This window comes from Natrix helvetica (genome assembly GCF_964273705.1).
Source record: "Natrix helvetica genome assembly, chromosome: Z".
Classification (NCBI taxonomy): domain Eukaryota; kingdom Metazoa; phylum Chordata; class Lepidosauria; order Squamata; family Natricidae; genus Natrix; species Natrix helvetica.
In genome coordinates this window covers 99,836,411-99,860,707 of record NC_138554.1, presented here as the reverse complement: position 1 = coordinate 99,860,707, position 24,297 = coordinate 99,836,411, and positions in this window count along the sequence as shown.

Below are 24,297 nucleotides of genomic sequence, written 5' to 3'. Positions count from 1 at the left end.
TTCAGAACTTTCCGTAATATTTTGTCCTTTTGGGTGTGTTCGGCTATATCTCTGGTGGTTAATGGGATGGCTGGGTCGATGTCGATCAGCAGTACTTGGGTGGTGGGTACAGGGTCTTCCACTAATTCTGGCAGTGGACAGCGGCTGAGAGCATCAGCGTGGCTGATGTCTTTGCTGGGTCAGTGGATCAGCTCGTAGTCATATGCAGTGAGGAAAATGGCCCATATAATCATTCTTGGGGACATGTATGGAGGGGTCTGTTGGTTGCTGGCAAGGAGTCATAATAGGGGCTTATGGCCTGTGACCAGCTCAAAATGTCTTCCATATACGTACTCGTTAAACCGCTTGATTCCTGCCACCAAGGCCAAGGCCTCTTTATCACTTTGGCTGCAGTTGTGCACAGCCAGTGACAGGGTCTTTGAATAATATGCTATAGGTGCTTTCGTTCTGTCTGGTAGGTGGTGGCTGAGGATGGCCCCGACTCCAAAAGCATCACAGGTGATCCGGACCAGCAATGTGTGGTTGTATTGAATCAGGATACTGTCGAATGAGAGGGGGTCGTTAACTGCTGCAAACACTTGGTCTTCCCTCCGTCCCCAGGTCCATGGTGTTGTCTTCCCCAGGAGCTTGTGGAGCAACTCAGCAATAGTTGAGCCTTCTGTTGTAAAAAAATTCTGCAGAAATTTGCAATCCCAAGAAGGCTTGCAGTTCTGCCTTATTCTTCAGGGTGGGGGCGTTCTTAATGGCTTCCACCTTGCTGTCGGTCGGGTGGATACCCGATTCATCTATTAGGTAGCCCAGGAACTCTACCAGCCTTAGGCTGATTTTGCATTTATTAGGGTTTACTTTGAGTCCTTTTTCCTGGAACCTCCCCAAGGTTTCACGCACATGTTCCACAAATTGGCCTATTGACCTTCCTGATATAAAAATGTCATCGAAGTATGGCACCACACCTGGGATCCCATGCAGTAGCTGCTCCATTAGGCACTGGAAAAGTCCTGGGGCTACACTGACCCCAAACTGCAATCTGGTACATTTAAATGCCCCCCCCTGTGAGTCATTATGGTTTGTGCTTCAGCAGTGGCTTTGTCCACTGGCAGCTGCTGATAGGCCTGGGCAAGGTCCAGCTTGGCGAATACCTTCCTGCTTCCTAGGGAATGCAACAGATGTTGCACTCCTGGCACTGGGTACGCACTCTGCTGGAGGGCCTAGTTCAGTGTACACTTGTAATCTGTGCAGAAGCAGATGGACCCATCTGGCTTCACGTGGGTGACTATGAGGGTCTCCCACACCGGGTGGTCGGTTGGCACAAGAATTCCCTGGGCAATTCCTCGACCTTGGGCCGCATAGCAAATGGTACCCTTTGGGGTTTGAGCCTGATGGGGGTTACATGGGGGTCTAGGTTAAATGAAATGGGTTTCCCAGTATATTTACCTAGGCCCCCATCGAAGACGTCCATGAACTTCGCCAACAGCTGGTCCAGTTCGTGGGTGATTACACGGTGCAGTCCAGTGATGTCCAGTGATGTCCAGGCCCAGGGGTTTAAACCATTCTACTCCCAGCAGTGATGGCCAGTGGCTGCCAATGACCATGAGTGGCAGCCGGCCCTGGAACTCATGGAACATTACTTTGACCTCCATTCTGCCTAGGACCTCTATCTGGTTCCCTTGATAATCATTCAGGTGGACATTTGGCAGCTTCAGGAACTTCCTGCTTGCGGCTGGGTTCAACTTCTTGTCCAGCTCCATTTTACATGATTCCCCTTCCATGGTCATGACTGCATGGTATTTCTCCTGCTCATATGCATCTGTGTGCCCCACTTTTGTGTGATGGATTTCTCTGGGAGCTTGATATTGGTCCTCTCTTCATCTGCTCTGTTGTTGGCCAGCTCTTGGGTTCCCTGGCCTTTCTGACAGGGCTATAGGCTTTGGCTGAAAGGGAATGGGTTGGGGCGCTTTGCAGGCTTCAGCAATGTGGCTCTTTTTTTGGCATCAGTGGCATGTCACATCCCAGAAATGGCAAACCGCCCTTGTATGGAAGCCCATGCAGCCTGGGCAATGAGGCTGCCTTCTCCCTACATCCCTAGTGTTCTGCCGCCTTTCTGGGTACACACGGTGGATGGTGTCATCTGCATCGTCCCAGTCATCATCGTACTCAGGGACTTCGGTTGACCAGTCGGGTTCACAGTATATGTGTTGCACCCTGCTGGTCTTCCTCACGTTTGCTGCCAAGTTGTCTGATGATTCCACAGCCCTGGCCTCCTTGACAATGTCCTTGAATGAGACAGTTATCAACAGTTTTTATAAAGCAAGATCTCTCATCCCCAGGATGATCCGGTTCTTCATCATCTCTTCGGAATTTATGAACTCGCATCTAGTAGCGATCTCCCAGAAGCTGGCCACAAAATCATTGATGGTTTCTCCCTCTCATTGGTGCTGGTGGTAAAACTCATTCAGGCTGACCATGGGGGCAGAAGATGGTGCGTACTGGTCTTCCAGGGCTTGTTACAGGGTGGCCCAGGCAACGGTCTCCACATATGCTGGGGTGATCATTGTCTGTGCCATTTTATAGATCTTGGTGCTGCAGTGGGTCAGGAATAACACTCGCTTCCTGTTGTCCGGCCTGTCCTGGTAATTGTTGGCCTCCAGGAACATTCTGAAACGGCCCATGTACATGTGCCAGTCTTCTGTCTGAGGGTTGAAGATTGCTGGAGCAGGTGATACTTGCAATGCCATTTGTGCAGGTGGTCGGGGGTCCTTGTTGCAAGATAGCTGTGTGGTTCATGAGGAGTTTCTCAGGATCCTTTGTCCTTCATCGCCAGTGTTAGATCGGCATGAATGCAGCAGGTGAGAGTCGCTAGTGATTTCAGCACTTTATTTCCAGCAAAATGTGACTGCTCCTGACCGGCCGAGCTGTTGGAGCTCGCCCTTTAAGGAGCTCCAAGCAGACCAGCCAGCCAATGACAGCAGTTCAAATTTCACACAGTTGGGACAGCCAACCTGCAGGGAGCATGACAACTTATGTAGATTCTAGCCAATCCGTGGCGAGCTGAAAACTGATGTAGATTTCTGACGTACGTCCATATGTAACAAAATGGATTATCAGGTTCTTATTATTTAGGTTTAGAAGATGAACTTTAACAACATTTACAAAACACAATAAATTTCTTTCTATGGGGAGAAAAATGCCTTGGAAAGAAGCCAATAAAGCACTAATATCTAAGGAGGAACAAGATTTGAATTTAACAAGAAACTATAGACTGATATCAGTACTGAATAATGACTGAGTTGTTCACAACTATCATAGTTGACAAACTGAAAATAATTTAGCAACAATTTATTCATGAAGATCAATACAATTTTTTACCTAAAAAGCACTTAAAGGACAATTTAGAAATGTGTTTGACACTTTGGAATATGTGAAGCAACATAATTAAAAGATGTCACATTGATTTTCTTAGATACAAAGAAGGCCTTTGACAATTTGAAGTGGGGCTTTCTTGTTCGAGGTTTTTGGAAGATATAAATTTTAGAGAGAACTTTATAAAATGTGTAAGACTGATTTACACTTCATGGGAAGTACAAATACGGGTTAATGAAATTTAACAAAATCATGTGAGATACAAAAAGAGAAGACTGCCCACTGTCAGCCCCCCCACTTTAAGTTTTGGTTCTTGAAATGTTGTATAGAGAAGACAAGATGAGAAGGTTGAGGGAGTAAAAATTTAGAAAAGAGACTTACAAATTAAGGGTTTTTGTAGATTATGCTGTTTTTTGGTACATTCTTTATAGGGAATTGAAATATTAATGGGCAAATTAAAAGGATTAGCTGCATTCACAAATTTTAAAATTAATATACAGAAGGTAAAGATATTAACAAAAATATAAAAATAGAAGATCAAAAAATGATGAAAAACATGTTTTAATATTAAGAAGAAGGTAAAATATCTGGATATCATTATGACAAATATGAATTGTATGTAATTTCAAAATATTGTTATGGCAGGGAACAAAAATGTAAAAAGATATGTTAATATGGGAAAACTATTTCTTTGATAAAAATCAGTGTCTTTCATAGAATGATGCCTTTGTTTCAAACAATACCTGTCTTGACATTTGTTGCACTATTTAAGCAGTGGCATAAGGACACATCTAAATTTGTATGATGGGAAAATGATGAATTATATACAAGATGCAAAGGATAGTGTTGTATTTATCAGACTTGAAATTGTATTTTGCAGCTTGCTGTTAGATTTGGAGAAAAGAATGGTTGTTGCTGAGAACTAGAAAGCTTTTGGAGTTAAAAGCAGTATCTGAGATTTAGATGAAAAGAATACTTTAAAAATCATTATGTTAGACATGCCATACTTAGCATTTTGATACCTAGGTTATGTGAAAATACATTTGTGGCTCCTGGCACAAAAAGCAGCTTATAGATGAGAAATAATAGTCAAACGCAAATGGAGGAAAGGCTAACATGTTCAGAAATAATAGAATATTAACAAGGGAAAGGTAAAATAGGGTCAGCAGAAGAACTGATGGCAGGTTATAGCTGCAAATGGTTCTCTTATTTACAATTATAAGACAGATTTAAAGACAGTATTTGATGGTTTTGAACATGAATTGATGGTTTGGAACAGATTTGAGTTTGAAATAGAATTGTGTATAAATGATAAACATATAATTGCTAAAATGTACACACTTTTATTGAAACAGAAGAACAAGTGAAGAAATATAAGAAAAAGTGGGCTAAAATGTTGGTTATACTGTACAGATGGAACAATGGGATAAAGTGTAGCTAAAAGAATTGAATATATTACATTATAAATCTTAAAGAGAATTTTCATAAAATGATATACCCAGTGACGTGCGGTGAGGTTTATGACTGGTGAGGCACTGACACAGTGCTGGGTTTCAAATATTTTTAGACTTGTGGACTTCAACTCCCAGAATTCCACAGCCAGGCATGCTCAGTTCCAATTTAAAGCGACAGCATTTGTTTTTCTCCTTTGCTCCTTCTTTCTTTTTCTTTCTCTTCTCCTTCCCCTCCTTCCTCCCTCTCTCCCTTCCTCCCCCTCTCTCAAACACACACACACACACACACACACACAAGTTGGATTGGACTATCTCTCCTACCCCTTCCCTCTCTCACTCACTCTCAAACAACACCCCCCCCACACAAAAGTGGATTGGATATCTTTTCCAGTGGCTTGAAAGCAGCTCCTCTGCCATCCCCCCCCCATTCCCCTGCTGCCTTTCCCAAACACCTCCACCATTGCAAATGCAGCCTGCTGTCTGGGTGGGAAATGCCTGGAACACAATAAAGCCCACCCACCACCTCCTGCTGGCAGGCTGGGGTGAGAGGAGAGGCAGAGAAGCCAGAGGGGAGCCGATCTGAGCCTTCCAAAAGAAAGAGGCTGGGGGGAAGTGTGTGTACTACAGCATGGCTCTTTGCCTGGCTTCCTGCCTCCTCCTGTGGTCTCCTCAGTGCTCGCTTGTGCTCTCCCTCCCCAAGTGTAGTTTGATTGCAGGCAGAGCCACGTTGCCTTTTCAAACTTGTAATCAGTGAAGCTGGGCTAGATTTTTATATAGTTTTATCCAGCTGTGTGTGTGAGAGAGAGAAATGAATGGGGGCCTGGGGAGGAAGTCACTACACTTGGGGAGGGAGAGCACCAGTGAGGAGACCACAGGAGGAGGCAGGAAGCCAGGCAAAGAGCCATGCTGTAGCACACACACTGCCCCCACAATGTGGCTCTGCCTGCAATCAAACTACTCTTGGGGAGGGAGAGCACAAGCGAGCCAGGGTCCTTCCCTCCAGCCTTTGCCCAAAGCCCTGCACAGCACCAGGAGGATGAAGTTTGAATTCCTCCCCCTCCCTCCAACCCACACATACCTTTTCCAGCTTTTTTTAACAGTTAAGCAGAGTCATCCACGGTGAGGCAGTAACTAGCTCAGCTTTTTCCTTTTACTTTTTTTTTTTCATGATGAGAGTGGTGAGGCTGTGCCTCACATGCCTCACCTGACTGCACGTCACTGGATACCTTTGGTATATGTTACCAGAGAAATTGTTTTGACTGTATAAAGGCACTTCAAATTTATATTAGCAATACGAATAATACAGTGGTTGGTTTCCAATTTTTTTACTACCGATTTGCTCGTGTGTGCACAATGCTTTTTCCCATGTGCAGAAGGTGGGCGGAGCCTCCCACCGCCACTACTACCAGTTCACCCAATCCGGGCCGAACCAGGAGCAACCCACCTCTGGAATAACAGGAAGGGACAGTTTATTATGTTTGGTAGACTAAAATAAAATACTGGATTTTAAAATAAAATACTGGATTTTTGATAGGCCAAAGAATACTGGATTCATTTATCTATACATATTCAGAAAAAAATTAAAGCATAATATACAATTGAAATGGGAAGTTTTTCTTTTTGTGCTGATAGACAAATACTTAGGAAAAAGTCATGAACTTTGTTTTTATACATAATAACTTAAGTGAGGTTAATCTAGGCAGAAAGATGGAAAGATTTGGCTCTATCCACATTGGAGGAAGTTAGTGAATATGATGGAACTTGCTATTATACCTGAATAAGCTTTTTTGATCACAGAAAAAAAATAATATTTATGTTTATTACTAGCTGGAAATCCCTTAAAGACTTTTTGTGTGAAACAGAAAAAAATGAACTTATGATTTTGATGATTAGACAGAATAGTTTATAGAAACAACAGAATTATGTTGCAACTCTAGAGTAAAATATAAATTGAGAATTGTACTTACATTTGATTTAAAGAATAGCAGAAGCTACTTCTTTGTATAGGTTTTCCTTTCTTTTCCATTTTTGCTATTTTCATTTCTTGCACTTTTATGTTTGTCTGATTGCTTTCTTCTTTCCTTTTTTGACTTTATATTACTTTGTATTAGTTTTTCTTTTCTAAAAATATATATCAGGAGTGGGTTGCTCCTGGTATGCACCGGTATGCCAGAAGGGATTCGTCAAATTTACCGTACCTTTTAGAACCCTTTCGTCTAATGGAGACAGTACCGGAATGCTCCCTTCTGCCTGACCCCCCTCGCTCACTCCCCTCGCTTGGTCCCCACCCACCCACTTCCTTTGCCTGCCCAGCCAAAGCTTCAAGGCTGCAGGCAGCCCGGGAGGTGGGGGGGAACAAGCGGGTGTTTCTCTATTTCGATGGCTTCCAATTCTCCACAAGCACAATATCAAGACAGCCTTCACCACTGACCAAAAAATAGTCAACATCTTAAGAAACCCCAAAGACAAGATCAAGCTAGAAAACCAAGGAGTCTACGAAATACCATGCAAAATCTGCCCTGCAACATATATAGGACAAACAAACAGGAGAATAAATGCACACATCACAGAACACAAGAACACAGTAAGAAAAAAAGAAAAAACTTCCTCCCTTTTCCAGCACCTTAAAGCTACAGGACATGAAATCAATTTTGAAGGAACCAAGTTAATCTCCAAAACAGAACATTTCAACAAGAGAATAATTATGGAAGCCATCGAAATAGAGAAACATCCTCACAACATGAATAAAAGTGACGATACCTCCCGCCTACCAAACATCTGGAAACCAGCCCTAGTCAACAAACGAACCCCACCCACCACCCAGGTCATTACAATACAAAACAACAATGCACACACAGCCAGTACCAATCAACACCGATCTACCAATCATGATATAACTACACAACCAATCATTCCTACTGTTTCATACTGAATAAAAGCCAGCACTCCATACCCCCCATCAAGATTTACAGAAAGACGGCAGCTCCGATCACACTTTAAGCCAAAAGCACCAGCCTGAAGATGGCGAGTGAAACCTCGCTGAAACGTTGCCAAGATCTCAATCTTACATGGGAAAAGACCCAAATACAACAAAACCAGCATGTATGTATGTATGTATGTATGTATGTGATTGAGGTGTATGTGTGTGTGTGTAATGATTTGTCTGGTGCAAATTATATTTCATAGGCAACTATCAGGAATAATTGCAGAAATGTAAAAGAGACATAAACTTCCTAAAGAGTCTCTCCAATCATTATTTTTATGAGATTATAGGCTGTATCCAAAACTTATTCAAGTGTAAGACTATTCTAAATAGGTATTGCCCTTTCCCATTGGTTTTTTTTTCTTTTAATGTTGAACAAAATGATATCAATTTTCCTACTGCATTAAACAAGTCACACAAACCACAATGTTATTCTCTAATAATACCATTTATATATGCAGTTTTACCATTTTTCAATATTCTTGTAACATTTATGATTTCCTTTTCATCATTTTTGTTGGATACTAAAGTTTATAATATTTATTTCAATTCTATTTTCAACACATTGTTTCTTGTCATATTAATCTCTAAAATACACTTTCCATCATTCCACCAGTCTCTCACTTTTATTCCAAATTGCTTTCTTGTTTTTAGTTTTAATGGTATTATACAAGCACTTATTTCAAATACTTTTTAAAAATTTACATCAAATTACTCTGCATTTGTTAGCCTTCCCAGGTAGACTAGGCAAGAATCATAACAAGATGAGATAATTTTATTGTAAAGTCTGATAGTATAAACCTCCCACCATCTCTTTTACCATCTGAGAAGGTTCCTTTCTGAGTTATCCTATCTATCTGCTATTCAGCTGTGAGTTAAAGCCTCTCTTAGCTGATCATTTCCCAGGCAGCATCTTTTTACTATGTCTCCCAAGGTCATGCTCACATACCATTACAGCATTTTCTTTGTTACTTTTAATACTAGATACTCCTTTCCCACAATGTACATTTTTGCTTCCATCATTGTTAACTATTACTATAATTCTCATTTTTATGCATTCTGTTCCATTATTTTTTTTCATCCACAGTCTCTTTCATTTCATCAAATGAAACAGTAGCTATATAAAAGAAGATTGACATACATGTCCTAGTTTGTGGAACAGCTTCTTCTTTATCACTATACAATTGCAAGCCATATCTCTCCTTTAATAATCAAGCTATCACTACTTTATAATGTTTCAATGTAGTTTTGAATCTGGGTACAAGTCTGGCTGTCAGCCTTGTGGGGCAATTAAATAGGAAACACAAACAGATGAGCTAATTCTATTTTATTGTAAAATTACATTGACACTATCCTACAAGTTTGAAAGTACATTTCTCCTTCCATCACTTTTAGAAACTGAGAAACTATGGAGTGTCTCTTCTGGGTCTCTTGCTTCACCCACCACCTATCTGTGGGCCATGCTATCTGTTGTCTGACCACTCCCTTGACAATGTTTCTTTGCCCAAGTCTCCCAAGGCCATTTCCACATACACTATGGGGTCTATATACATTTTTATAAGGGTTCTTTTTCACAGCAAATAGTATTAGTTTAATAGTAGGAAAAAAAATTCTACCATCTAGTAAAGTAAACAGCAAATGGTATTAGTTCAATAGGAGGAAAAAAAAACTCTATCATCTAGTCAAGTACCAACATCCACATATTCACTCATTTAAATGAGATATCACCATTTTAAAAGCATAGCTTTATCCTGGTTTACTTAGCGATCTCATTAGGATCAAGAAATTAATTTAATTTCCAGCAGTTGTGGAACAAAAAGGAATCCTCCCCTCTCCTTACATTGTCTCAGAACAATTGGTCAAAATATGGGAGGATTTTTGTCTACATGACAGGAGACATTTTTGTTTAAACGAAATACTAATTTTTGGCTTGTTCCTAGTTATTATCCTTAATTTATTCAAATTCCTTAAACTATATTAGCTATAAGATTTTCTCCATTTGTATTTACTACAGGTCTGTCATGCTCAGCAACCACTCTCTATTTAAATGCAGAAGCAAAATATCTACCTATCTGATCACCAGTTCATATTTGAAACAGCTTAAAGTCATCCTTAGCTGTTCCAATTTTAGAGTTTTCCCCTTTAAGCAAGCACCCAACTAGACAGTTTTATTTTGGGTACAATATTACATTCTTCACTGACCATTGAGTCAGTGTGGTGCCATAGAGTGATGAGATCAGACTGCCTAAAAACCATTTATGTCAACATATTTCCCCTTCAAACCCTGAACACTTTCTTCAAAACCATTTTTGCACTTGTGAATGATGCAGTACTTTTAAAGGCACATTTCCTGTGCCTTTCAAGTCTACTGCTCAGTGACATCACAGAATTTCGTCCATCTGTCACCTGCTGGTTTGTGGACTTTTTGTTTGCCAAAAAGTTTTGTTTTTTAAGAACAGTGGTAAACTCATGATTAAAATAGGCTGATTTAACAAGTGATGGGTAGTTGGAACTACACAGGGAACTGGGAGAAAGCTGGTCATCTGCCTCACAGAACAGCCCTTCCCTCTCCAATCACCAGTTCATAAAGTGGAGTCAAAGAAAAAACAAAGCTTGGGATGAAGAGAGAAGGGGAGAGGAAGAGAGAAAGAGATGGATGATAGACAGACCTGCCAGTCTACGCATGTGTTAAAAATTATCTCCTTCCCAACTCCAGGCTAGTCAAGAAGATATATTAGAGGTTGTGTTCCTGTTGGCTGCAGGATGGGTAGGGATAAACAAAGCTGGATACCAATACTTTTCCTTAACTTACCCTATAAAGAGTAACTAAAGGGATTGTAATTTAATGATGTCCTTCATTTGCCAGGATATGGATTTGCAATGGAAGCAGTGCATTTCATAGCAATTTCTTGCAATTTTCTGCCAGCTGTAAGATCTGAACCATGAATAGCATTTTAACTGAGCCATGGGGAAAAGCTGTAAGAGTTATGAACAGGACATTTGGCAGCCTTTGGCTTGACTTATGAGCATGAGGTTTGCTAGACTCAGCTGACTCAGACAGTGGGGGGGAATAATGCCTTTCAACATTATCATAAAGAGAGAAACCACTAAACAAAACGTACGCTTTGTGTGTCAGTTAGCAATGGGGTGGATTACAGACTGTTCAGGCAATTGCAAGTTTATGTTTTTCTTCTTCAGTGCCTTTGCAAAAGCAATTCTTATATTCTGTTCCCCAAGAAGCTTAATATAAACTATATATGTGGCAGCATATGGAATGGATGAATACTACCTGCTCTCTTAACTTTCCTATATGGATAAAGCATTTGAGTATGACATTACATTACAGTTCAAGGAATATAAAGACTATATAAACTTTTCATAGTCATTCTAGTTGGATTTAATGGTAGCTTTTGTTACTGGAACCACTTTAATGATCTTATGGAAGGTCTTCACTTAGGTGAACTTATTAAATGAAACAGTAACCTATTATATTACTAAATTTCTCAGTGGCTTTTGAAAGAGGAGACTGATAAATTTTGCTGGCATATTTATCACATTTTAAAAATGTATAGGGTTGATTGTATTCTTCTGCTATTGTTCCTTTATTATAATTCAAAACAATAATGAAAGGCTGATTGTGGGGTTAATTGGTTATTCAGTAGTTGGCAAACCACATTGATTAATCAGTCAAAGTCCACATTCCTTCCTCTTAATCCTTTTGCTTACAAGAAGGTACAATGGAATTTACATGTAGACATCACATTCCATGCAGCAAAATATTAATTAAGTAGAGAGTCACGTATCTATATCATGAAGTGTCCATGAAGTGTCCATGAGGTGTCCATGAGGAAAAGCATACATCTGTAAACCAATCAATAGTTGCCAAGTGTATTTTCTGTCCAATGAGCTTTTGCTATTCTGAGAACTTTGACAATAAAAGGGAGCCCCGAACAATGCTCTGGGTGGGTGCCTTTCCCATCAGGGTGCCTTCCATCGGGTGGCTTTCCCAGCACAACCATACTCCTGTCTATGTCTGCTTTTTCTACGTCACCAACACTGATCATGGGAAATGATCTTTCAATCAACTAGATATTTTTTGCAAGATGAAATAAAGTTATCTTCTTCCTTTGCTTTTTTCCTAATTAAGAAATAGTCACTGTGATTATTTAAAAGTTCAGACATAACATGTTGAAGAAGATACTATAATGTTTTCTTTTTCTATTCACCCAAGAGGAAGAATCCTATATGTAACATAGGATTGGCTTTAAGTTGCCAGCCAGAATAGGAAAATCATATTGAATACAAATTCAGTATAAAATGATTAGCCTGTTATCTGTCAAGTGTGCTATGACATTAAAATGCTTGAAAGCCCTTTCTTGTAGATTATGTTGGATGTAAATGGTAGGTGTTAGAATTGACAATATCAGGAAGACAACTGGAAAGGATGATCAGGAAAGATTCAATTTTGAATCTTTGGTCTGCTTTCATTCAGCTTTGGATATTTGCTATGAGGATATCATGTCTGGATTACAAAACTCCAAACCATATGGAAAGCCAAAAAAAATTCTTTGTCTCTTTTCTACTATCTAGAGTTTCTGTACATTTTATCAGGCTCTTCATGATAGGCCCAGCAAAAGTCAATAAGTGTTCATCTTATATCTCTGAATTAAACAAGCAGTTCAGCATTGATTGGTACAAAATCTGGTAAAACCAAAAAAATGTGTATGTATCAGCAGCTTGAAATGAGTTGCAATTTCTCCCCTATAAAGGGATGGTTCAGATAAAGAAGGATATGAGTCAAATGGAAACATCATGCAATCTAGATCAAAAAGAATAAGAATAGAGACACAATCACAGCCCATGAACAAATATACCTTTTCTAATATATCTGTTGCTTGGTTGATAGAAATGCTCTTAAATTGTGAATAATCTTTCAAGAGGTATGGCAGTTTTGAAGTTCATCTCTTCTTCTCTAAATGAACATATATGGGGTTTGTTGCAAGGGTTGATTCACATATGGTTTATTGCTCAATATTCTTTAATAAAATTGTTAGTTGTCTTCAATGAAAGTATATTGTCTAAGCTGGAATTGACCAATATGAAAGGTATACAGTGGATTCACTTGTGGCAGCAGCTTTTAACACAGAGAAAATAGAATGAAAGTTATGCATTTTACAGTAGCTTAAAAAAAATCAAGGGTTTACAATTCTTCCTTTGTCATTTCCAGATAACTTGTGTACTTCATTTTATAAAAAAGTAACTTTCTATAAACTACTAGTTTTTCAGAATATATTTGTACATTTCTAAAATTAAATTCACGTGTTCTGGTCTCCAAAATTTCTTTTAAGAGAATCATGCTACAGAGTTCCCTATTATTCCCTGCTAGACGACAGAGTAAATAATAACAATGCCTACAATAAATAACAGGGCAGAATAAATTTTAACACTGGGCAAAATGACTTAGGAGTAAAAATGCACACCTGGAAACAAGAAAATACATACTAAATTTATTGCTTCTAAGCATCTGTTTTTGTCTGCTTCCTATTGAGAACAAATTAATAGCCCTTGCATATGTCCATATGGCTTGATGTGAGAATTATTGGCAATACGAGGGAATATGTTTGTTAGCTTTTTCCTCTTCTAATGATTATGCATGTTTGTTCTGCTTCATGAAATATAAGGATTGAATGTTGATGATATGTTTACCATGTGATAAATAACTGCATACAGGAAGACATTTTAAAGCAACAGACATTTATTCTATAAAAAAAAACCATCCAAAGACTAATACGTTGTATTTGTTAATTTCTCCATTTGGCTTATCACCTTTGAGAAATCACGGAGACAGTAAGTATCAGTGAGTTGAAATAGTATTAAATGTAGTAGTAGTAGTAGTAGTAGTAGTAGTAGTAGTAGTAGTAGTAGTAGTAACAACAACAACAACAACAACAACAACAACAATAATAATAATAATAATAATAATAATAATAATAATAATAATAATAATAATAATAATAATAATAATAATAATAATTCCTAAGGGCTATGCTGAACAGGTGCAACCATATCAGATAGGTCTTAGGTGAAGGGCCAGACAAAATTTGCTCCACAACCCATTCAAACATGGTGAATACAAGAAAAATGAAATTTATGCCGGCTGAACCATTGCCTGGATTAAAAAGGGTTCCGTTGGATGCTATGGCTCCTGGGCATTCTGTGCAAAATGAGCTTCAGGGCTCAGCTCCCTCTGCTAGGCAACCAGGGCATGGAGCTGACAAGCTACTGGAAGAAAAAGCAAAAAAGCGAAAAATCTAGACTAGGGAAGTAAACTTCTCTATTATGGAAGCTTACTATCAGTCTCAGCCAGAAAAACGTGGATTTCAAAAATGAATGTATCAGATTTGGAAGGTGAACCACACAAACTGTGATATCAGTGAACAAAGGCTAATGGACCAATGACATGTGATTCTGAGCCACAAATTTTTCACTACAGCAGAATTAACAGGAATTGAAGAGAAAGCAACTAATGGTCTGAGTATACGAACAAAGAAGAGTAACATCAAGAATGATTTGCAGACTCAAAAGCAAACTGAGAAAGAAAGGGAGGAAGAGGCTGCTGAAATGGATAAAGATAAAGAACAAGGAAGCACTGAAGAGCAAGCACCAACAGATAGTGCTCAATTAGCTGAGAAAATAAAGCATCAAATAAATAAAGCTGAAAGAACACATTTGTCAAAGCTGAACCAAGTGAACCGTAAAGAATTGAGAAATGTACTAAAAAAAGTCAATGAGGCTATGCAAATCATTCAAACCACTACATTAGCTGAAACAAACCAGCTAATGTATGCAACAGCCTTCATAACCACCAAAAAATTGGGTTTGAAAATACAAAGGAACCGAAGAGGCAAGAAGGGGAAGCCTAAGAGCAAAATTCAATTGGAATTGAAGATCAAAAAAAATTTGTGGAGACTTGAGCAACTTGAAGAACTTAAGGCAAGGTCAGCTAAAGAACAAGCAGGTCAAAAGCAGCCTGGAAGCGAGATACGATTTGGAGAATAAGGAGATTGCGGTAGCAATTGAAGAGCTGAAGCAAAGGGTCGTTGCCATTGCTGAAAAGATTAAACGGTATGAAAATCGAGTAACTCAGTTCAAGGAAAAGTCACAGTTTAGAGCAAATCAGCACCAGTTTTATAAGAGCTTAGAAAGTGGAGATGGAGTAACAACAAATGAAAAGCCTAATAAAGAGAAAGCTCTGAAATTCTGGAAGAATTTGTGGGAAAACAACAAGGAGCACAACAGAAATGCAACATGGATCAAGTAGGTTGAGGATTCTATTAAAGTGCATAAAATGGAAGATGTGAAAATAACAAAAGAAATGGTGCAAAAGCAGTCAAGAAAAGTGAAGAATTGGAGTGCACCTGGACCAGATGAGCTACATGGTTTCTGGCTAAAGGCACTTACAAGTATGCATGAAAGATTGGCAGCCCAAATGAACCAGATCTTAAAAACACCTGACAATGATGGATGGATGACAACTGGAAGGACATTTTTGATCCAAAAAGATAAAGAAAAAGGAAAGGACCCTGGAAACTATAGGCCAATCACCTGTTTGCCAACAACATACAAGCTCCTTACTGGTATCATTGCAAACCAAATTTATGGATACTTGGAAAGAAATGACTTGCTTCCTGTAGAACAGAAAGGATGCTGCAAAAATTCAAGAGGAACAAAGGACCAACTGCTGATTGACAAACTAATCCTAAAGAATTCAAAGAAAAGACGAACCAAGCTGTTCATGGCTTGGATAGACTATAAGTAAGCATTTGATTCAGTTCCCCACAGCTGGATCAAGAAAGGCCTGAAAATCTTTGGCATTAGCAGCAACATACAAAGATTCATGGAAACTTCAATGAACCTCTGGAAAACGAAGCTTATGGCTAATGGAGAAGAACTGGGTGAAGTTGAAATTAAACGACGCATTTTCCATGGTGATTCCCTTTCACCCCTACTTTTTATACTCTCAATGCTACCACTGACAACCATTTTGAAGAAGGTGAACTGTGGATACGAACTTGCAAAGAAAGGACTGAAAATTTCACACTTGGTGTACATGGATGATTTGAAGCTGTTTGGTAAAACAAAAGCTGAACTGAATTTATTCATTGAAAGCACAAAAGAATTTAGGCATGACATTGGTATGCAGTTTGGAATTGACAAATGTGCAACAATGGCAACCAAGGCAGGCAAGGTCCTAGAAGATGATGGAATACAACTTGAAAATGAAGAAATGATAAAGGCAGTAAAACCAGAAGAAGGCTACAACTTGGGGATTTTAGAGGCCTATAATGCATAATAAAGTCAAGGAATTAACCTCAGCCAAGTACATTCGACGAATTCGCAGGATATTAAAGTCCAAACTGAGTGGAGGAAACATCATAAAAGCCATAAATACCTGGGCTATACCTGTAATTTGATACTCTGCAGGAATAATTGACTGGACCCAGATGGAATTGGACAATTTGGACAGAAAAACAAGAAAGCTTATGACGATGAAACATGCTTTGCATCCTAAAAGTGATGTTGACCGATTGTATCTACCAAGAGCAGAGGGTGGTTGAGGACTCCTACAAGTAAAGCAGACTGTAGAAGAAGAAAGACACAGCTTGAATGATTACATCCAGAAAAGTGAAGAACCCATGATTAAGGAAGTAAATAAAGGAGGCCTTTTGAAGACAACGAAGTTAAAAGCTGAATATAAGAAAGAAGTAATTGAGAAGCGAGCTGAAAATTGGAAAAGCAAAGCTATGCATGGCCAATACTTGAAAAGTACTGAAGGCAAAGCTGACCAAAAACTAACTTGGAACTGGTTAAGATCAGGAGTACTGAAAAAAGAAACAGAAGTCTTTATTTTGGCAGCTCAAAAACAAGCCTTAGCCACAAACTGCATAAAGGCAAAAATTCAACATGTTATCACCAACAGCAAATGCTGCCTCTGTAATGAGAAAGATGAGACAGTCAACCACTTGATCAGCAGGTGCAGCAAAATTTCCAAACTGACTACCTATAATGCCATGACCGCGTTGCTAAGATTATTCACTGGAAATTGTGCCAAAAGTTTGGATTTGACTATAGCAAAAACCACTGGGACCATCAGGTTGAGAAGGTTTTAGAGAATGAAAAAGTCAAGATCTTGTGGGACTTCAGAATCCAGACTAACAGGCACTTGGCCTACAACGCACCTGACATAACAATAATTGAAAAGAAAAAAGTATGGTTCATTGACATTGCAATACCTGGTGATGCATGAATTGAAGATAAACAGCAAGAAAAAAAATCACAAAATACCGGGATTTGCAAATTGAGATTGAGCGACTGTGGAAAAAGAAATCATGTGTTGTCCCAATTGTAATTGGAGCCCTTGGAGCAATACCTAAAGGGCTACCTTGCTGTTTGAAAATTCTAATTTTACCTGACTTGAACATTCTGACTCTACAAAAAACCACCCTACTTGGAACAACTTATATCCTCCGATGTTACCTTAACAGTTCCTAGGTCCTTGGTTAGGACTCGAGCTGTTGAGCTACCAACCAGCCCCAAAGGCTGTGAATCTCACCAAAGATTAACATAATAATAATAATAATAATAATAATAATAATAATAATAATAATGACATTAAACCTTAATGGTCATTAAGCTGAAGCTGTAGAATTCAAATGTTTTTCTGAGAATATGGATTTAGTAAGAATTTTTCTCCTCTAAGTATAAATATCAGAGAATATTACTTTAAAGCAAAGGATGTTTGATAATTATTCATACCACATTAAGTAGCAATAAATTAAATTAATTAAACTTTTTAATTAGAATTCATTAGAATTTTAAATGCTTGAAGAAATGTCTATATGACATTCAGTAAGATAAAAAATATTAATGAAAAGAACATTGGATTGTACTAAAATGTTTGAACTAATCTCACTAAACATCCAATAATTATGCAATAACATGTCATGGCCATCAACAAATCTGCTTGCCTACATAATCAAGATCTAACTGTTTGCAGCAAATCAAAACCAATTTAGACAGAAGCCAGGCTAAGATTGATGCATAAATTTCAAGCCAGAGGTAAAGTATTAAATAAATCCAAAGACAGATTTCCAAAGTCGAAGAATCCAAAGGACAGAGCTTCTTGGCTTACAACACACCTGACATAACAATAATTGAAAAGAAAAAAGTATGGTTCATTAATATTGCAATACCTGGTGATGCACGAATTGAAGATAAACAGCAAGAAAAAATCACAAAATACCGGGACTTGCAAATTGAGGTTGAGCGACTGTGGAAAAAGAAATCATGTGTTGTCCCAATTGTAATTGGAGCCCTTGGAGCAATACCTAAAGGGCTACCTCGCTATTTGAAAATTCTAAATTTACCTGACTTAAACATTCTGACTCTACAAAAAACCACCCCACTTGGAACAACTTATATCCTCCGACGTTACCTTAACAGTTCCTAGGTCCTTGGTTAGGACTCAAGCTGTTAGGCTACCAACCAGCCCAAAAGGCTGTGAATTTCACCAAAGGTTAACCAAATAACAACAACAACAACAACAACAACAACAACAACAACAACAACAACAATATGGCTGGGCCTGGAAAGCTATCTGGGGCGGTTCCTACAGTTATGATATTGTCGTCCTTGAGTCAGTAGTGGCTTAGCACTGAGAACCAACCCAGGCACCTACCATCATTAATGATGAGGAGATACCAACAAAATTCCACTTTGGATTGGCCATCGCTTGGGTCAACAAGGACCACATCAGATGCTATGGCTTCTGGACATCTGTCAGAAATGGGGTTGCAGGGCTCAGTTGTTACTGCCAGGGAACCAGGGCATGCAACTGCAAAGTGACTGGAACCAAAGCGCAAAATTTGGACAACCGAAGAAAATCTACAAATCCTCAAATATTACTACCAGGCAGAACCAACAGCCAGGGGATTTCAAAAAAGAATGATGCAACTGTGGAAGGAACAACACCTGGAATGTGACATAACTGAACAAAGATTAATGGATCAAAGGCGCTTCATCATTCATAATAAAGTTTTTTACAGAAGTGGAAATGTAATGTTGTAGAGGGCCGAAGTGTACATTTTATTGATATTGCTGTTCCTGGAGATGCCAGAGTCAAAGAAAAAGAACTAGAAAAAATAATGAAATATCGCAACCTGGCCATCGAAACTACATGGCTATGGATGAAGCATGTAACAGTGATACCCATTGTCATCGGGGCACTTGGCACCATGTCCAAGAATTTTACAAGATGCACCCACAAATTGCAGCTTCCTGCAATAACACCAGCGGAACTGCAAAAAATTGTGCTACTTGGAACATTTAATATATTTAGAAGGTACTTGGTTGATACCTAAGGCGCTGGCAGCAAACTGTATCAACCATTAGCACCATTAATAATAATAATAATAATAATAATAATAATAATAATAATAATAATAATAATAATTGCTATCAGTGCATTGCTATTTCAATGGACTGACAGCACTGATACATCTATGGATTAAGTCTCACAGAGTGTAAATCAAGGAAAAATATTTCTAATTATATAATTATATCATCTAGCTCAGACGTGGCAAAGCTGTGATTCTTCAGATGTTTCAAAAACATTCCTCCCAACTTTTCTTGCCACTGGGGTTTGCTGGAAATTATAATTCACAACACTTGGATGACTGCATCTTCCCATTATTCAGCTAAAGCAGGGGTGTCAAACTCACATCATCATGATGTCATCACATGATGTATCATGACTCCCCCCCGCTCTTTGCTAAACTGGGCATGGCCAGCATGTGATGCATCTGGCCCGAGGGCCGCAAGTTCAACACTCCTGAGCTAAAGAATGTTATGAGGTAAGGGCAGGGCCGGATTTTCCTATAGGCTAACTAGGCTTCAGCCTAGGGCCTCAAGATCAAGAGGGGCCTTTTATTTTTATTTATTATCCGTGCCACATTTTTTATAAAGGTTAGTACCAATTACAACATGTTTCATTTAATATATTGATATATATCACAGTAATGATGTATTTTATTATCTCTCATGTAATTTACAAACTTAAAAATGGGAGGTGAAAGGGCCCCATAAGTGGAATAGCCTAGGGCCTCTTTTCATCTAAATCCGGCCCTGGGTAAGGGGAAGGGGAGAAATAAGAAGTAGCTCACTAAGAAACTCTCAAGGCTAATCTGGGTGAATAGGCCATCCAATGAGGCCATTCAGCAAATAGGAGAGACGAACAAAGTCATACATTTATTCATTTGCCTCACTTTTTGCGCAAGTTCTTCAGAGCCTTTTTCTATGCCAATTTTGAAAGAGCAACCCATCTGCTTCATTTACTCAGTGAAGCATGTTTGGAACCTGATAAGACCAGAGAGGAAAATTTCATTGAACTAACTTAAAATTCAGTAGCATTTGGCTTCCTGGGCTTCCTGTGCAAATATAGCCTTCTGTTATGTTATTGTTCATTAGGACTTCATTGCTATACTGTTTCATAATAAATAAAAACTTTTCAAACATATCTAAAGATGAGCATGGGCACCCTTGAAGTTGCAGGATATTCTTTATTCTGTAAATTAATCCCATGGTACTTAAAAATGACCTTATGAGTGGAGACAACATGTCAATTTTAAGAAAAAAAACTCAGACAATCAGTGTTGCCTACATGTCAACAGGTGGTTCTATCTGGATTTTCTAGAACTTCAGTTTCCAGAATTCCAAGAAGGGCACCAAGTTTGCATGAATTGGCACCATAGATGGATTCATTTCATAGGAAAAAAAATGAATGTTTTATTCATGTAGAATTTCAAGAGAGCTCTAGCCATTTCCTAAATGCTAATTAGCATAATAATAGGCTTTATGTTGCAGCATCTATGATTAGGTGAAAATAAACATTTCTCTTCAGGTTGTTCTGATATGATAAACCACTGAGCAATAAAGAAGTAATGGATCTAGGATTATTCTAAGATCCAAATTTACAATTTGTTCTAATTTATCTTGAAGAGTGACAGAAGTTTTCTTATGTTCATTGTTTGTTCTACCTGACATGATGGGTTTCTTTGTTCTGCCTGTTTTTTCTTTCTTTTTCTTATACTGCTAGGTAAGTGTTGCACAAGATATACCTAGATGAGAATTTCTGCCTCTCTGCCTTGCTCTTTCTCTTTTTTTCTAGAAACCTATTCCTCGACCTGCAGTGCAGCAGCCCTGTGTAAACTAATTTTTGTTAGAATTTAACACTTCATAGCTAGAGTTCAGTCTACATGCAACATTTTAACAAGAACTTTAAGAAGAAGATACCAATGATGTTATAGGGTTTAGAAATGAATTCATTTAAGGAAGCAGAAAACTAAGTAAAGGGGGAAAACGCATGCACATTTAATCCTAAAGTAAGTATTTTCATACAGTGCAGTTTGATTTTATTAAAGTAAAAAGAGGCTGGCAAACCATCTTCAAGGATGTGATATTGCCCAATCTTAATCCAACTAGGTTTGTTGGACCTGAATAATACGTAAAATCATTACCAGTATAAAGCTACAGGGGTGTCTTACATACACACAGTCTCATATTGTAAATCATAATCTTATTATCACTTTTGCTATTGTACTTGCTTGCTGTGTTGTGTGAAACAGTTCATAATAAATTAGGGAGGGAGGGAGGGAGGGAGGGAGGGAGGGAGGGAGGGAGGGAGAGAGAGAGAGAGAGAGAGAGAGAGGGAGAGATATTTAAATATCACAAGTAGTTTCTTTGATACAAGCCAGGACCAATTTATTATGAACTGTCTCACACAACATAGCAAGCAAGTGCAATAGCAAAAGTGATAATAATAAGATTATAATAAATTTCTTATATGTAGCCATAGCAATAGCTCTTAGACTTATATATTGCTTCACAGTGCTTTACAACCCTCTCTAAGCAGTTTACAGAGTCAACATATTTCCTCCAACAATCTGGGTTCTCATTTTACCCACCTCGGAAGGATGGAAGGCTGAGTCAACCTTAAGTCAGCGAGAATCAAACTCTAACATTCGGCAGAATTAGCCTGCAATACTGCATTCTAACTATTGCGCTACTATGGGTCATATATATCTGCATCAGAGGTGAGTTCCTACCGGTTTGGACTGGTTCGGCCGAATAGATAGGAACTCGGCCTGCCACACTGCCTGATTCTCTATGGCGCTCTACAGCTCCGCCATTCATTTTTTTTTAGTACTGTGCATGCGTGTGCAGTGCATCCCTGAGTGAACTAACAGTAGCAGCAGCATCCCTGATCTTCATATATATAAAATTAATTAAGAGTGATTTTCAGTTCTACAGGTAATTATAAGACTTAGAGGTTGTAGATTGTGAAATGAAGGACAAAGGGATATTTATTTGGAAGTATTTTTACAGTTAGAAATCAAGGTATTTTTATGGTTAGCTTAGAATCAAGGTTTAATTCATTGTTATTTCAAAGTTGTGGTAGAAGCTCGGCCCGACACACTGTACTTTGAAAAAAAGGAATTCTATTTTTGCCTGCCTTCTCTTTATTGGCCTAAACTACACACTGGACATGCTTAATTCAGTCCATCAATTTCCCACCCGCTCCAGTTGGAACCTATGCTGATTGATCAAAAATCAGCTATTAACTGCCAGGAATTGTCTTTGCCATCAATCAGAATATTGCTCAGCCATGTTTAAGCTCTCCCCCTCTCCTTCAACACATAATTAGTCTTGTTCTCTGCTGATTGCATATGAAAATAGTGATAATTCTCTCAAAATAATTCACTACATTATTTAGATAGGGTGAGGTGGGGGTGTCATTCTTAAAACCATGAAGAAAGATGACTGATGAGTGATTTTTGTAGTTTGACTTCAGTTTGTATAGCTGCCTTCTGTTAGTCTTTGTAGCAAAAAAAAAAAAAAAGCTTTCATCAGGCCAATAGCTGTTTTCCATTTCCCCTGATGTCTGATAAATAAAATGGTGAGATTTCAAGAATCCTGGCATTACCCAAGTTCTCTTTTTAAAATAAAATTAAAATGTTTATATAACTTCCTGTCTAAAATAATAATTAGCTAAAATGAAATTTAGTAAGAATTCCTGATGAAGTTTCATTGATGACCAGAAGTTTGTTATGCAAACTCTATTTTTCCATCACTAGAAACTCATTGCTATGATGAGTGAATTTCTGGGTGTGTAAAATAACCATTAAATAATCATAGAATTATAAAATCATGGAATTGGAAATGGTCATTTAGAAGTCAAACCACCTGCTTCATACAGGAAAACAAATTAATGCATCTCTGCTTGAGGATCATCATGCATCTATTAGTACAGATCTAGTAAAGAAAGTTCATAGCCCCTAAGAAATTTAATGTGGACTTCCCTTGGAACATTATGTATTCTGGCATATTCTGAATTGATTCTATAAACCAGGTCCATATCCCACCACAGCTGTTCTTTATCTCTCTTAATATATTCTGCTAGGATTGTACACATAGTATCCTTAAGATCTTCATCTTCTGTCTCAGGTAGGTTCTGGAATCTGAGAAAAAGGGACATTCTTTCAAGTTCCATCTTTACCATGAAATTTTCCAATTCTCTATTCCCCTTCTGAGTTGCCCTCACCTCCTCCCTCAGCCCAGCTATGCCCTCCTCCAGCACACCAACCCTCTGTTTATTTTCTGTTGTTTGCTGCTGTACATCTCTGAGCTGTTCTTTAAAACCTGTCACCTCTTTTTTCAGTTCTTCTTGTCCCTTCATAATAGCCTGGAACATTTGGGTAACAGATAAGTCCTTTGAACTCTCTCCGGTTCCTTCTTGTTGTAAGAATGATGAAATTTTTGTCTGTTGAGTCATTGGGCTGGATGTAGAGGAAGTGGGCGCCGAGGCTGCCTTACCAGGAGGTGGTTTTCTGGGCCCCATTTGTTAAGTTCAGAGATAAGTGTAAGTCTTATACAAAAGAAATGGCATTGGTGCAGCTGGGTGATGCCGTGGAGGCAGACAAGCCCAGAAGTGAATGTTAATCCTTAGTCACAGTTCAAGCCAAAAGAAGAAAATCAAATAATCCAAATCCAGAAAGACCACAAAACAGGGGGGGCTCCAGGAGACCTTCGGGACGTAATAATAATATAAAGCCAGAAATTTCTTCAAATATAGTTTCAAAAGGCTAGTTTCATTTATAAGAGTGAAGAAGAAGACGGAAGTGGGCCATCTTGGCTCCCCCTTTCACAGGGAACCAGGGAGCAAAGCATCCAAAGTTTCCATAAGGCTTTTAAAACAGCTCAGGAATCACTTCTTGCAATTGTGATGTAAATCTTTCTCACATAGTTAGTACAAGTGGGTAATTCAATGTTTTACTCTCTCACTCCATTCCGAGATCGAGAGATAGTCCAAATTCCGCTTTACCCAAGGAGGGTGAAAATCCCCCCTCCAATCTTGCAACTTCAAATAGATTGAATCCACAACTT